General features: G+C 37.4%; 1 protein-coding gene across 6 annotated transcripts in view; it reads right to left on the bottom strand.

The window, feature by feature from the left end:
• tbl1xr1a (TBL1X/Y related 1a) overlaps positions 1-13,871 on the bottom strand; it is a 76,545-nt gene extending 62,674 nt beyond the window's left edge. For 4 of the 6 annotated variants that reach the window (XM_051672425.1, XM_051672427.1, XM_051672424.1 and 1 more), the window contains exon 1: positions 13,577-13,871. The gene's annotated coding sequence lies outside the window, so the exon portion shown is untranslated. The remainder of the gene's footprint in view (positions 1-13,576) is intronic. The other 2 variants (XM_051672428.1, XM_051672429.1) reach the window with 1 other exon arrangement.
• Between the last annotated feature and the right edge of the window lie 995 nt (positions 13,872-14,866).

Raw genomic sequence — 14,866 nt, 5'->3', positions numbered from 1 at the left:
GCACTTTTTTAGCGCAAGAATGCGATCGGTCTGAATCATCGAATGCACAGTTTTAGCATTCGAATGTGCATATTTCCTAAATTCAACGAATATTCAAATTTCAATTTGACAGCCCTAGAATGTATGTACATATATGAATATATTTATCAAGAGCGGGTGATTGAGAACTATTATAAATCTAATTTAAATGAGGAAAGTGTTGTGGGAAATGTTGCTTGCATCAAGATGTCTTTTTTCAGTCAATGGGTGAGTAGTTCAGTACAATATTTTATTTTGAGTCATAAAAGCCTATATTGTAAAAGATAGTGTTAATAAATAGGTTAATTACACATTTTCAACATGTTTTCCACTGAGTTCAGCATGTGCTGCGCAGTTAAAAATAGGCTAAGCGTCCCATTTCTCCTCTCACTGCAGCTTCAGAGACGCAGCACCACACAGCTCACGTGCCCATTATAACCTGCAGACACAGTTTGCTTAAAACAACCCTAACAAAAGCTCATCTCCAATCCTGGCATCCTTCATCGGTGTTGTTTTTGTTGTTGCTATTATATCGCACGTGCAAACAATGCAAGAAGAAAAACTATCCACATTACATTACAACATCAAATGGGTATTATGCAGGTGCGATTGCAAGAAGTATAGTCTCTTCCGGAATGTATTTCCTTTAAAACGCTGTCCTTCGTGAAAGTCCCTCTTGGGGAGCACCAGAACCCTAGGTGGGAAAGGGGCTATTGAGTAAGGTTCTCAGACAACTAAAAGGTTGTCTGGAGGACCTTCAGGAGGTTTGACCAGTGTGGCAGTTGAGGAACCCCAACTACAGAGTAGACTGATATGAGTTTTTATAAACACTTTCATCAGCTACTATTTGGTAAAGTCCACTCAGTGATTGTTTTACTATCTCCTATCCACCAATCCATGCAACTCATGAGAACTAGCAAATGCCTCAATAACTCCAACCCTGAACCAGGGAGACTAAGCACCTTGATTCAATTATTTTCTGACAAAATGCATTAGAAATTCCTCTGTGCAGTCAAAAGCACAGAAGAGGTGAATGTATTCAGAAAAAAAGATAAGTTTAACCAATGACCCTTAATCATCCTCATGGTCTTGTGAAGATAACAAGATGCACTGGGTCATTAACAACTGCATTAATTGCATCAGGGATGCACCAAAAGTTTTCGGTCGAAAATGGCAAAAAATGATATTTTCGATTTTTGGCCGAAAGTGGAAAAAAGCAGAAAATACTGACCAAAAATGTGAACTTTAAAACACAAGATCACTCTGACCCATTGAATTACTGAAAAATAATGCACACCCTGCACATCGTGACTGCATTACCACTTCTGGTGTGCCTTATTTTTTCAATAATTCAACGGTCTGTCGTCAATTATTCCTTTTTTATTTGTGATGTATTATTTACTTACACCAGAAACCCTCCAGCGCGACATCATATCCTGGTCCGTTACGTTGTCCGAAAAACTAGTTTGCATGCTCAAAGCTTAGTGTGACTGCCCTTTAATAATAAATTATTACTGTGGGACCCAGTCAATCATTGTTATTATTTTGATGATTAGATTTGTTTTATGTATAAGTAATATATATCTGTCCTACTTACTTCACCTTTACCTGGAGCTTTTATTTTGACACGGAAAGTGCTGTGCGTAGTCTACAATAATCCGCATGAACCTGCAGTACTTTTCTTTCAGAATGTATCTGAACTGCTCTAAAAGTGATAAAAACACAAGTCCATGAGCCCCGCGCATGCACAGGACAGCATGTCACCCAATTATTCTGAAGCGCACACAGACCATGTTTATCTGTCTTTAAACACATCCTTTTGCAGTTTTAATATCACAAATTACCTTGGTGTTATTTTGATCAATTCTGCAGCTCGTTCTTACTTAATTTTATATCATCAGCAAAATCATTGCAATTACATTGTGAATATTATATATATCGACCATCCTTATGTGCCCACAGTTAAGGCTTTTTCGCACAACCTCTCCTGTTCAACCATTCGTCACTCTCCACAAACAATGCCATGGTTCTCCCAATACTAAAAATATTCAGCAGCTGGCCAAGCTTAATTTCGGGCCACCAAGGCAAATTTAATGATAATATTGAGTTTGCACTAAATATGCTTCTCATCTGCAACACAATATTTTCATGGTGCGATTGAAGCCTGGTTTTTCGCACGAGAAGCCTGGTTTTCGCGTGGCCATCACAGAATCCACTCATACCAATGATGTGCTCTACTCTGTATCTCTGGAGTGCACACATGGCACGTGGGCTTCCCTCAACATCACGACACAGACCACAAAACCGATGCGACCCATTTGAATTCTAGTGCGAATTTTCTAGTTTAAAGCACCATAGAGGAAGTCAAACCTCTCAAACTGTAGACAGCCCCGACATGCTAAAAAGCACTGAGGAAAAGAGCAACGCTGTGCTATGTGGCAAAATAAAGTTTTTTTCACATTATCATCCTTACTAAAATTGATCACGATTTCACATCAGTAACAGTAACTGTGATATTCTGAAAAACAATTGAAAGTTTCATATTAAACAATCTATTAGGTAGAATATATTATCCTCATTTTTATTACAACTGTGGCATTTAGTTTCCAAATGTATTTAGACTTCAATTTCTTTCCTTAAACACTATAATTTTGTATTATTATTATTTTAGAAAGACTAGCTACAGTGATCTAACCACAGAAATAAGAAGCCATCTATGGTCTTGCCTGTGCTTAGGCCTATTTGGGCAAGTTAATAAAGGGCTTTAAAGTCTGGACTTCAAAGACTTAAATTATGGACAAATTTTTCCTCCTGTGTAAAGTATGTTCTGTTTGAATGATGTTTAATATTAGAAAAGAAACTAGATAATAAATATAATCAGCTCATAAATAAAAAGGCTCATCAACTTTTTGGTTTACATCAACAATAATGGTTCTTGATACATGCCCTTATAGTTGGAAACTAGGGGTGCACTGGTCGATCGGCCACTGATCTAAATCAGCCGATCTTTGCCTCAAGTCTGTGATCGGCCCGATCGTGCCTAGAATCAGGGCCAATCTTTTTTGCAGCATGCAGGGAATCACACATACACTGCTCCTCTAATGAATGAGTGCTTTCTCAGCCCTTGATGCATGACAGTGTGGCCTCTGGAGGATGAATTGTTGGCAGTTCTAAGTATCTTTCAGACAGGCCGTTATTCAGATGAATCTGCAGGTTTGTTTTTAAAAATGTGTAAGAATTGCACGTGTATGAATATTAAGTTGCCCATTTTCTAGAGTCATTACGGTAGTAATTCTGACTCGCTGCACCGCGAGCACGGAGAGGATAAATAGACTGCAAACGGGTATAAAAACGAATTAAACAACAAATAATCATGCGCATACAAATCTGAGTATGTGATGTGAGTCGTGACAATCAGACGTTGTGTTGTGTGATAGAGACTGTTTGAGCGATCATGAGCACTTTCAGCTTCACACCCTTCAATATGCTCACTCGCGGTGTCAATCAAACATGCGCGCTCTCCAGGTGCTCTCAATATCTCATCAGTCAGTCATCTCAGCGCTATTCTGTGAGGATCCCAATTTAGACTAATGTTGGTCACATTACCACTAATCACAGCAATTACAATTTGACCATAACGGCACCACGTCTTCACGCATTTGCTTAATAATTAGTGATGTGTTACAGCAAAACGCCAAAGACAATAAACAAATCATAGATATTAATGATTTCTCACTGGAGCAGTTTTAGAGCTTGTATTGGATATTTTCTTTCTTTTTTTTTAATGTATCTCTTCTGTGTGTGATGCTCTCATGGTCTTTAATACTTACCAGTATGTCACAATGACCTTTTGATATTGACAACAGAACTATTCATAACTGTTTCTAAACAATTAAATGTTAGCAATTCACAATTAATGTATTTTAATGCAATTTTGGTAATTTTATAAAAAGGTTCTATTCGTTATCATTAGTTAATGCAATATATTTTTACAGCATTTTTTTTTTATTTTTATCCCCATTTCTCCCAATTTGGAATGCCCAATTCCCACTACTTATTAGGCCCTTGTGGTGGTGCGGTTACTCACCTCAATCCGGGTGGCGGAGGACAAGTTGCCTCCGCTTCTATGACAGTCAATCCGTGCATCTTATCACGTGGCTCGCTGTGCATGACACCGGAGACTCACAGCATGTGGAGGCTCATGCTACTCTCTGCGATCCACGCACAACTTACCACGCACCCCACTAAGGGAGGGAACCCCTAATCGCAACCACGCAGAGGTTACCCCATGTGACTCCACCCTTCCTAGCAACTGGGCCAATTTGGTTGCTTAGGAGACCTGGCTGGAACTCTCAAATTCGTGACTCCAGGGGTGGTAGTCAGCATACATTTTTACAGCCTTTATTAATTGTAATGTTAGTTAATAAAATTACAATTGTTCACTGTTAGCTCATAGTACATTAACTAATGTAACTAATACAACTTTTGATTTTAAAAATGTAATAGTATATGTTGTAACTAACATTAAGTTCATCAGTTCATGATAACTACAGTAATGTTGTTAAATAATGTTAACAAATGGAACCTTTTTGTAAAGTGTTACCATAATTTAACTGTGTGGGGCATAAACATAACTGCACAATATAACTTGCAAAAGTGTGGCAAAGATTACATTTTTTTTTTTTTTAAATCGGTATCGGCCGATCTTAATGTAAAAACAAATTTGGATATCGGTATCACAGCAAGTCCGGTTTAGATGTGGTTAACAGGGCGACTGACTGCGACTAAAACGGTTGCAAATGCGACCAAAAATAACCGATTGCAACAATAATTTAACATCTAGTCGCCGCTGGCGACAGTTGGGTGGTGTGCGTTCACATGCGGTTTTGTCAGACATCATCTTGTGAGTTACTGAATACATCTTTAGAGCGCGCACCACCAGTGTGTCTCGCATCACTTTTCACCCGTTCTGTTTCTGAAGAGCTTGCTTTACCACACGCAACAACAAACCCAGCGCAAAAGTCGTGACCAAATGACTCTTTTGAACTGGATCTTTTTCATGAATCACCCGAAAAGAACTGATGGTTTGAAATCAGGAGCTCTGGTTAGCAGTTTGAATCAGATTCACTTCACCTCACATCTGGGTGTGCAGACATTTCAAAATAAGATTCCCAAGTGTATTTCAGGCTTTTTTATAATTAAAAGTCCCGTACTGTGTACCACTTTTTTTCTCCTTCTATTAATTATTGATTGGGATTGGAGTAGCACAATAAACTGCATCTGGAATTTCTTTCAATTTGCACTCTTGTAGTCTCTGGGTCTGGGGCCATCCAGTAACAGTAAAGAAAGACTAAGGCAATATTTAAAAAAGAAAAACAATTTATTATATATATTTATATTATAGTTTTTAAAAAAATTATATATATATGAGTTGTGCATTGATGCCGCGGTGAATAGCATGGGCCTCCACACGCTACGTCTCCGCGGTAACACGTTCAACACGCCACATGATAAGATGCGTGGATTGATGGTCTTGGACGCGGAGGCAACTGAGATTTGTCCTCCGCCACCCGGACTGAGGCGAGTCACTACGCCACCATGAGGACTTAGAGCGCACTGGGAATTGGTGCATTCCAAATTGGGGAGAAAAGGGGAGAAAATAAATAATCGCGACAGGCCTACTATTAAAATATCCGTCTTAACACGCTCATATGCTCAAAACATCATAAAAGAAGGGATTGCAAAATAAGTCTAATGACACCTATTTCCTAAGACCACATAAAAAGAGTAATAAAATTCTCAATGTTAACAATGTTACTTAATTTTATATTGCCAGCAAAATCATCAAGAAAATATTATTAATATTCAAAATACCACCCAGACACAGCCTAAACCTCAATGTATTAGGCTGCATGTTCACAAATGGCTACAAATGTCATCTAAGGTGAATTGGCACGTTTATAAAAAAAAAAAATTACGTTTCCTGATAAAGCTTTCTTGCCTTTGAACTCTCTCTTAATTACTCAAACAAAATGTGCCCTCTATACTAGGAAGAATACTTTGGACTGCTGCAATTTTACATGTTGAACTTGACCTTCAGGTCACACACAACAGAAGTATGCAACCGCATCTGGGTGGGGGAGGTGTTCTACAGAGCTTCCTTTAGTCTGTCGGAGAGCAGGAAAAGAAAAATTAACAGCTAAAGCACCGGTCAGGAGTAAGACTAGCTTTCAGTTCGCCCATCCCCCAATCACTACCACAGCTGATGAATTGAAAAAGCAAATCCCATTCAAACAGCTCTTCTCTCAGTTAATGTATAACGTTCATTCTGGGAAACAAAACAAGACATTGGTCTCCTAAACACATGATCTGACATAGCATACTATCACTGGAACTGTGTAGATCCAATGTCATTCGAGCTTCGACTGAATCCAGAGTAAGAAAACACAAAGTTCATTAATGACAAACCAGGCAGTGGAAGTCATACAGAATCATACAAAAATGTTAGACACATCCTAAAAGTCCTCGATACCACACCATCCAAATCAAGACTGATAAGGAGGTGGGAGATCATATGACTGCTGATTAATAATCAAACAATCTTAGAGACCTTTCAAAAAAACAAGTGGCCTGTGTTAACTCACTGGCGATGGGAAGCCACTTTTGCAAAATTTTACTTCCTCATACCGTCACGTCTGTGTTTCACAGAACTTGAGTCAGCATAGATTAAAGTAAACAGCCAGAGGCCAGACAAGATAATATGCCAAGATTCATTATTTTGGATCATAACCTAGCTCAATAAAATCACTCCCTACATCTGAAAGGAGGTGGAGGCTTTACTGCCTCATATTTGTGCTAGTTAGTGACATATGACCATTATAAAGCACCCAAACAGTTTACAAGCTTAACTGACATTTTCCATTTCTTTTAAAGCAAAACACATCTAAACTTTATATCCAATATGCAATCTAAGTCACCAAAAGACATTCAAAATTAAATACATATCATTAATTATCTTATTTTGCCAATGTTATTTATTCCCCCTCAAACTGAATTTTTCCCCCCACCTCATCCTGCACTATTTTCTTTTATACTTGCACATTCACAACACACCTAAACTGTGCACAACAGCACATTTAAATTCGGTGTAACTGATTGCTAAATTTAGTCAACTAGCAGCTTCTGGGAATCAGCCACAGGGAGAAGCTGACCATGGTGAAGTCAATCACACCAAGGACAGTACTGCAAGTCTGCAGCGGGATGCTGGAAAAGGCTTTATCAGAATAGGTGTCAAATTAAGCATAACCAGCACTAACCATTTAAAAGCACTTAAAACAATTTAAAGATGAGGAGTAAAATTTTGTTGGTGTTACTGTTAACAGTTTCTCCAATCCCAGCTTAATATGCAGAGACAATTATTAGAAACCCGTTCGTAGGGTGATTCTCCCAGACAGTCTGAACACTGTGGTGCTATCAAAACATTGCTCCGTTTGTTTGAGCATCGTAAACAGCCCGACAAAGCAACATTGGCTCAACCAATCGCAAGAGTTTGGGGTGGGACTATCTGTTTGTCCGACATCCTGCCAACACCGGAAGCGAGCAGCACAACACTTCGCTTCAAATGCAAATCGCTCCAATTGTAATCAATGACGCTGTAGACACTTGACGTGTCTGTCACGTCGTGCTATGCCAACAGTTTACCAACAGATACTGAAAAAAATAAATAAATATATAAATCACCATTACGCTTTCATCACAACTTTCCACAAAGAAGAAAAAAGTAAAGCGCGGTGTATTATAGCAGTCAAAAGAGAGAAAGAAGCAACATTTTCTGTCGCTCCCTCACAGCTGTAATAGAAACCTCATCGCAGCTGTGGTAACTCGTTTTTTAAAACTAATTCCAGGTTAATACACTACAAAGTATAATGTTATAAATTTACACTAAATAATTTAAAGGAATAGTTCACCAAAAAATGAAAATTTGCTGATAATTTTCTCATCCTTAGGCCATCCAAGATGTATCTGGGTTTCTTTCTTCATCAAAACAGAATTTAAGATTTTTAGGATTTCATTTCAGACCTCCTCCTCTAAACAATGCAAGTGAATGTCCTCCATTTTTTGACGGTCCAAAATGCATATTTAGGGTGCATCAAAATAATCCACACGACTCCAGTCGACAAATAAAGTTCTTCTGAACGCAAACGATTGATTATTTTTAGAAACAAAACAATACTTATATACTTTTTAACTACAAACGTTCACTTCCGTACATCTCTGTGACGTGCGCTCATGAGAGGGATGACGTAAGCTTGTTGTTAAGGTCACGCATCATGTGGAGGAGGAGTCAGGAAGCGCGTCATTGTTTACATTGTTTTTTTTTTTTTATTATTATTATTATTATTTGGAAATTATTTTCTTATTTTTATTTTATATTGTTTTTAAATTGTTTTGGACGGTTTTGGTTTGTGAACAGCACAAGTTTCTATTGCAAACAATGACGCCCTTCCTGATCTGAAATGAAATCCTAAAAGTCTTATTTTGTTTTGATGAAGAAAGAAACTCAGATACATCTTGTATGGCCTGAGGGTAAGTTATCAGCAAATTTTCATTTTTGGGTGAACTATTCCTTTAAAAACAGCAAATTAAAAAAAAAAAAAACTTCACTACATTTATGCTTCTAAATCAGGCCAAAACGCATCATCACAGTCTGTGAAAGGGTCCCATGAATTTAATGTAGAGTTTCCATGTCAGCGCCTCACATCTGTTTTTTTAATTGCCTACATTTTTGTCTACATTTGTAACAAAGTTGGAGAAAAATGTCAAATTACTAGCTAGAATTACTAGCGAGCTGTTCTCGAGAAGGTAATAATGTTACAGATAAAAAAGCCTGTTTATTGAAACATTTTGATATTTTCACAAATATTCCCTCTTTCACTGCAGCCACAAAGTAACAGCTAGAGGAAAAAAAATATACAAAACAAAAACCTTAATGTAACTGTGAAATCAACTGGCCTCATTCATAAACACAAGCAGAATGAATTTGTGTAAATTGTCATAAAACCCATTCTTGTGGTCACATATAATTCAGTGCAACAATTTAAGCAAGAATGGATTTATGAACTATTTACTCAGAAATTCATCCTGCATGTTTCACAACCATGGCCCAAGTCTTTGAAATGGCATAGCCTACTACTCAAACTACAACTGAAAGAAAAAGCAGTTAACAGAATAAGCAACATACCTGGATGACAATCTATATTATTCAAAATTTGCAATATCACACCAGAGCTCACTAGCTTATGCTCCTATTTGTATACTAGCTCAAAAATCAGGTTTGTATTCTACAGTATATACACTGATACAGTACTCTGCTGTAAAACACTATACGATTGACACAGCTGATAGCAGGTCGCAAACCATATATTTCACAAACTGTTGAATAAACAGACCCGAACGTCATTTTAACACAGAAATAATTGACTCAAACTCCATCTTTATTTCTAAGGCTACATCCACACTAATTCATTTTCATTTGAAAACTCTGTTTTCAGTTTCCTAACATCATAATTTTCCAAAGTATGTGGTAATGTAGAGCTTTTGAAATGCTCCCGTTTTTGTTGGCGGAAAACAGCGTTCAAGTGTAGATGAGAGGCGTAAATGTAGCGAAATCAATGCATTTTCAAATGAAAACATATTAGTCTGGACATGGCCTAACCCAGTGGTGTAGTAGTGTCCGAAGAGGTGGGCATACTGTGAATTTATGAAAGACCAAAAAGGCACCACCGATAGCAGTAAAAGGCACAAAAATAAAATTAGCAGGGAAATAAATTTACAGTGCAAATTATGGTTACTCCAGGGATTCTTGTGCATCAGACGCTGGAAATGTCCCTCCCCTTAATGAAACGGAAAATATCACTGGTTTGCAGATATCCAATCATGTCTGAAATGAATGTTCAGATTGGTGGATCAGTTTAGTCGGACTGTCTGTCTTGTCAGTTCAATCGGTATCTCTCCCGCAGCTCTGTGTGCGTTTAGATAGAATCTCCGTACACTTTTTAAAATAAAATAAACAATTCACTCAACGGTGCTGCAGCATCGCATTAGTAGATTTAAAAAGTTCCAGGTCAAAAGACTACTCATTGTTCTGGCGGCCATACCTATCATCACTCATTTCAGTTGGGCATACGCAAAATCCTAAGAAAGATAGGTGGGCATACTGCGTATGACTGCGTATGTACCAGACTACACTACTGGCCTAGCCTAAGTTTATTGACCAAAGTAGCATCACAGCAGAGTATTAGGCCATGTCCACACTAGGGCTGCTCCGATACCAAAATTTTGGCTTCGGTACGATACCAGACCTGGTAGATCGGTATCGATTACACAGAAAATTACTTGACTAAAAGAACTGCATAATGTCTTATAGATACAAATTATGCCTTTTCTTTTGTTTTTTTCTGGATATCATGTTAAATGTTTTTAATGTTATGATCAAATTGTGTTTAATCAAATACATTCTGTACAGCTTTAATCAAATGAAAATATAATAATTTTCAAAAATATAGAGCCAATAAAATATTATATTATATATATATATATATATATATATATATCAAAACATTCTAAAATTCAGTACACTTGCTTTTGCGGTATTGCTTACAGATAATAATATTAATAATATAACCATTTATTATTGTTATTATGAGTATTCTTGCGACTACTTTGAATACTACTTTTATACAGTAATCATATTTTTCTGTCGTAATGTCTTCAATTTCACTCATCCAGTTATATAGAGCTCTTATTTCAGCAGGAATTTTATTTTGAAAGACCTCTGAAGTTCTTCCTGTTTGTGAAGGGTTCGTTATATCAAGCTTCCCGCGACTCGTGAGCTGAAATCTCCGAGCTGCAACGGTGAAAACGGTAATTTGAGAGTTCACAGGCGATTATACACTAAACCCACTGCCCCACGCTCTGCAGATGGATACTATTGGACACACTGCATGAAAATCAGGGGGTCAGGAATTGGCTGGTTGGCAGGTCCCTGTTAGCACCTGCTGGTAGAAGCTGAAACTAAACCACCAGATGGCAAAGAGCATGTTTCTCCATAGACAGCCATTCAAAAGATGCTGTGTTTTATGATGAAATACATTTTTTTCCAAGAACCATTTCAATTTAAATTATAATGCTAATGGCAACATACTTTAATATGGTACTGAAATTAACAACAAGATGATATCGTACCATTTCAAATGTTTTGGTATCGCGATATTTTGTTAGTACTGGTATACCGCACAACCCTTGTCCACACAAATATATTTTCGTTTGAAAACGTATTAATTCCGTCCACACTGAGATGCCGTTTTTGTCCAGCGAAAACTGAGCTTTTCGGAAACACTCTCCCAAGTGGATAAATTTGAAAACGCAGTCTTCACATTGTAGTGTGGACCGGGAGAAGAGATATTTTCGAAAACAATGACGTATTTGTTGCCATGTGACATTTCAGTTTGGACTTTTGGATAATGTTTAAAAACGGCAGTGTGAATGGAAAGCGTTTCGAAAACTAAAATGCTGAATTTGAAACGTTTTCAAATTTGTCCCGATGAACGTGGACGTAGCCTTAGCAAGTCTCTCACCATGTTTTATTTTTAATCCAGCATAGGTATTTATCGAACCAAATGGGACAAAGCCAAAAATGAACCAATCTTGTTTTAGTTTCAGTTTTATCACAATGTGTGGCCAACCTCTAATCGAGACTACTGATCAAACAATATTTATCACAGTTTAACGAAAAAGGCAAGCAAAAAGTCCTAAAATCAAAAATCCAGTTTGCATAAAGCCAGTTTCTATTAATGATCAATTACAGTATAAATACTGTATCAATCACAGCGCAGCTGCATAACTATACAACATTTACACCAACAGCGTTCCTCAATGACCTTGCAGAAAATAACACATGCCTTGTTTAAGAAAGCATGGCAGGCATTTTCAAACTCACACCACTATCTGCCCATCTTGTATCTAGCCCACAACCTTGAGGCGCTACAGAAATAGGGTCAACACCACTGCACTGCAACAGAACACAAACACAGAAACGTCACGATTCAACACGTCGGCTGGCCCACTGCGATTCTGCTTGATGACGGAGAGCAGAAGGGAAAAAACAGATGCAACAGATCAGATCTGTCTGTCCCATCCCCCACATCTTGCTTCAATCCACTCTCAGGCACAAGTTACATAACCATGTCACTCTTCCACTTAGAGAAAGGCAGATTTTAAGCAAGACTCAAGAGACATGAAATCATTTAGAAGTTCAGATGGACCATATTCATACAAAATAAATCCTTTATTTTCTTTTGTTAAAGTGCATTATTCCAGGAATCATTTTACAGGCTGTGTGTTAAGGAGAGCTGGGTTAACACTCAAATAAATTATTTTTGGGGTTTGTGATTTAAGTAGGTTACATGTGAGCCATTACAATGGGAGTTTCCCAACGCACATGGCCTTCAGACTACACATACTCACTCACTCACTCAGGAGCTCCCCACCCCCACCACAAACTGAACACTAGTGCACATTATGATCCAAATGTAATAAGTAAACACTTACCTTTCATGATCTGTCCTATTTGTCATATAGATCAGCATTTTACAATGAAAGTGAAATTACACTCTCTAAATGACTAGATAAATTAGCAAATCTGACATTTCAAATATTTCTTGGGTTCTGATGTAAACTGATGTCATATGCATTGCATGCTGACAACTGCACAGTTAGAAATATCACCTTTTTGTGTTTATAATTAAGAATCAATAATCCAATCCCTGAACATACTCTTGTTTGTCTGAATCTGAATGTGAGTTGAGCTCCCCTCCCCCACTCTCATACAACACCGTCATGTGCTTCAGCTGGTCTATCATGTACAGTCTTTTTAATAACATGAATTATAATTCACATGTTGTTTTATTAATTTAATACACATTAAGGGAGTCAAACTCACACATGGACACTGGTGCTTTAAATTGTGTACTGCTTCCACAGAATACTAGAGATTGCACTGATTTAAGTAGATAAACTTTAGTCATATCTACATTCAGACTGATTGTCCCATGTATGATCCAGCCATCAGACTAAATATCACAATTAAACTGCCTTGGAGTCACACTAATATTGAATTATATTAAAATACACCAATAATTAAATTAACACCTGAGATGAAAAATAGATATTTTATTTTTTTTTTACTTTGAATAATGTCAGAATTATATAGCAATTTGTGACGAAATATGTTTTTGTGCACACCAAACCATCTGAAGTGGTGCTGCAATTATGTACGCACACACTTACACGAATGAGCGCGCACGCACGCACGCACGCACGCACACACACACACACACACACTGCTGCCCATCCCCCACCTACCCAGATCCACTAAAAGAAATGCCCTTGCCAAATTATAAATCGCTATATATCACTATAAAAACATCCTAGTGGTTCATAAACGCACCGATGCTACATTACTATCGATATTACGATTAAAAACGAAGAAAATACTTACTTTAATACCCGGATGAGCGCAAGGGGTGCCTTTCACTGCTGAACTGCTTGTGTGGAATTTCCTCCTCCTCGACTATTTTGTAAAATAGTGCTCAAACAAAGCGTTATAAAGGTGATTTGAGGCGGCAGATCGTTAGATAAATTCCCAAACAAGCGTCTGGTCCTAATCGCATCGGCGTGGAGCTGAATAAAATCGTTTAAAAAATAGATTTAAGCGCGATTGAGATTCATTGTGGGGCTGTTTGCTAGTGGAGAAAGAGCCAAACGGTTCAGGACCAGCCAACGGCTTCAGACACTCAAACACTGGAGAGGTGACTTTCCAAGCGAAAATGGGGGAGGCCTGGGCGGTTGTCTCTGCAGCTTTGTTGAAACTGAAGGAGGAACGCAGACATCGCAGTAACATATGCCCGTTCGTTCAGTTTTAATGGAGATTTGACCGTAAACCACGTTATAGGTGTATGATTAAAACTAGTATTATCGCTTTCGTGATCTACGTCACTGCATTGGAATGAGTTCCAGTGGGTGGGGGGGTTACATAAATGGGTAGATTTGTATATTTCAGTAACACAAGAAGCAGGGATTCTGCTAAACATTGTGGTATGTGAAGATTTACCTTTTAGGTTCATTTTTAAGATCACCTAAATAAAAAATTTATAATAATCTGATGTATAGAGAAACCCTCTACATAATAAGTAACAATAGCAGTGATAGTGCTGAAAAAAACAACAATTAAAAATGTGCAATATGTAATTATAAAACACTAAATGTTAATGGTATTTTGTGCAGCTGGTTATTTCTGTAATTTTCACTCTTAATCCATGATCATGTGGTATATGCAGTGTGGGGGAGGGGCATGATTTATAAATACATTCAAAATGATAAGATTATATAAATATTATTTAAAGCCCATTTACAATAAGTAATATACAAGATTATATATTACTGGTATTTTGTGTTGTTGGTTATTTATATAATATTGTACTCTTAATCCTTGGTTATGAGGTGTAAATAGTGTGGGGGAGGGGCAGGATTTATAAATAAATTCCAAATGATAAGATTAAATAATTTATTATGTAAAAACCCATTTGTAATAAGTAATAAACAACATAATATATTATTGGTATTTTCAGTTGTATATTTATAAAATATTTTACTCTTAATCCTGGGTTTTGTGGTGTGTGTGTGTGTGGTGTGTTGTGTGTGTGTGTGTGTGTATAGTGTGGGGGAGGGGCATAATTATGAATAAATGCGAAATGATAAGATTATATAAATATTACTTAGAGCCCATTTA

The sequence above is a fragment of the Myxocyprinus asiaticus genome, chromosome 35, assembly GCF_019703515.2.
Source record: "Myxocyprinus asiaticus isolate MX2 ecotype Aquarium Trade chromosome 35, UBuf_Myxa_2, whole genome shotgun sequence".
Taxonomy (NCBI): Eukaryota; Metazoa; Chordata; class Actinopteri; order Cypriniformes; family Catostomidae; genus Myxocyprinus; species Myxocyprinus asiaticus.
This window is presented reverse-complemented; position numbering and strand designations above follow the sequence as displayed.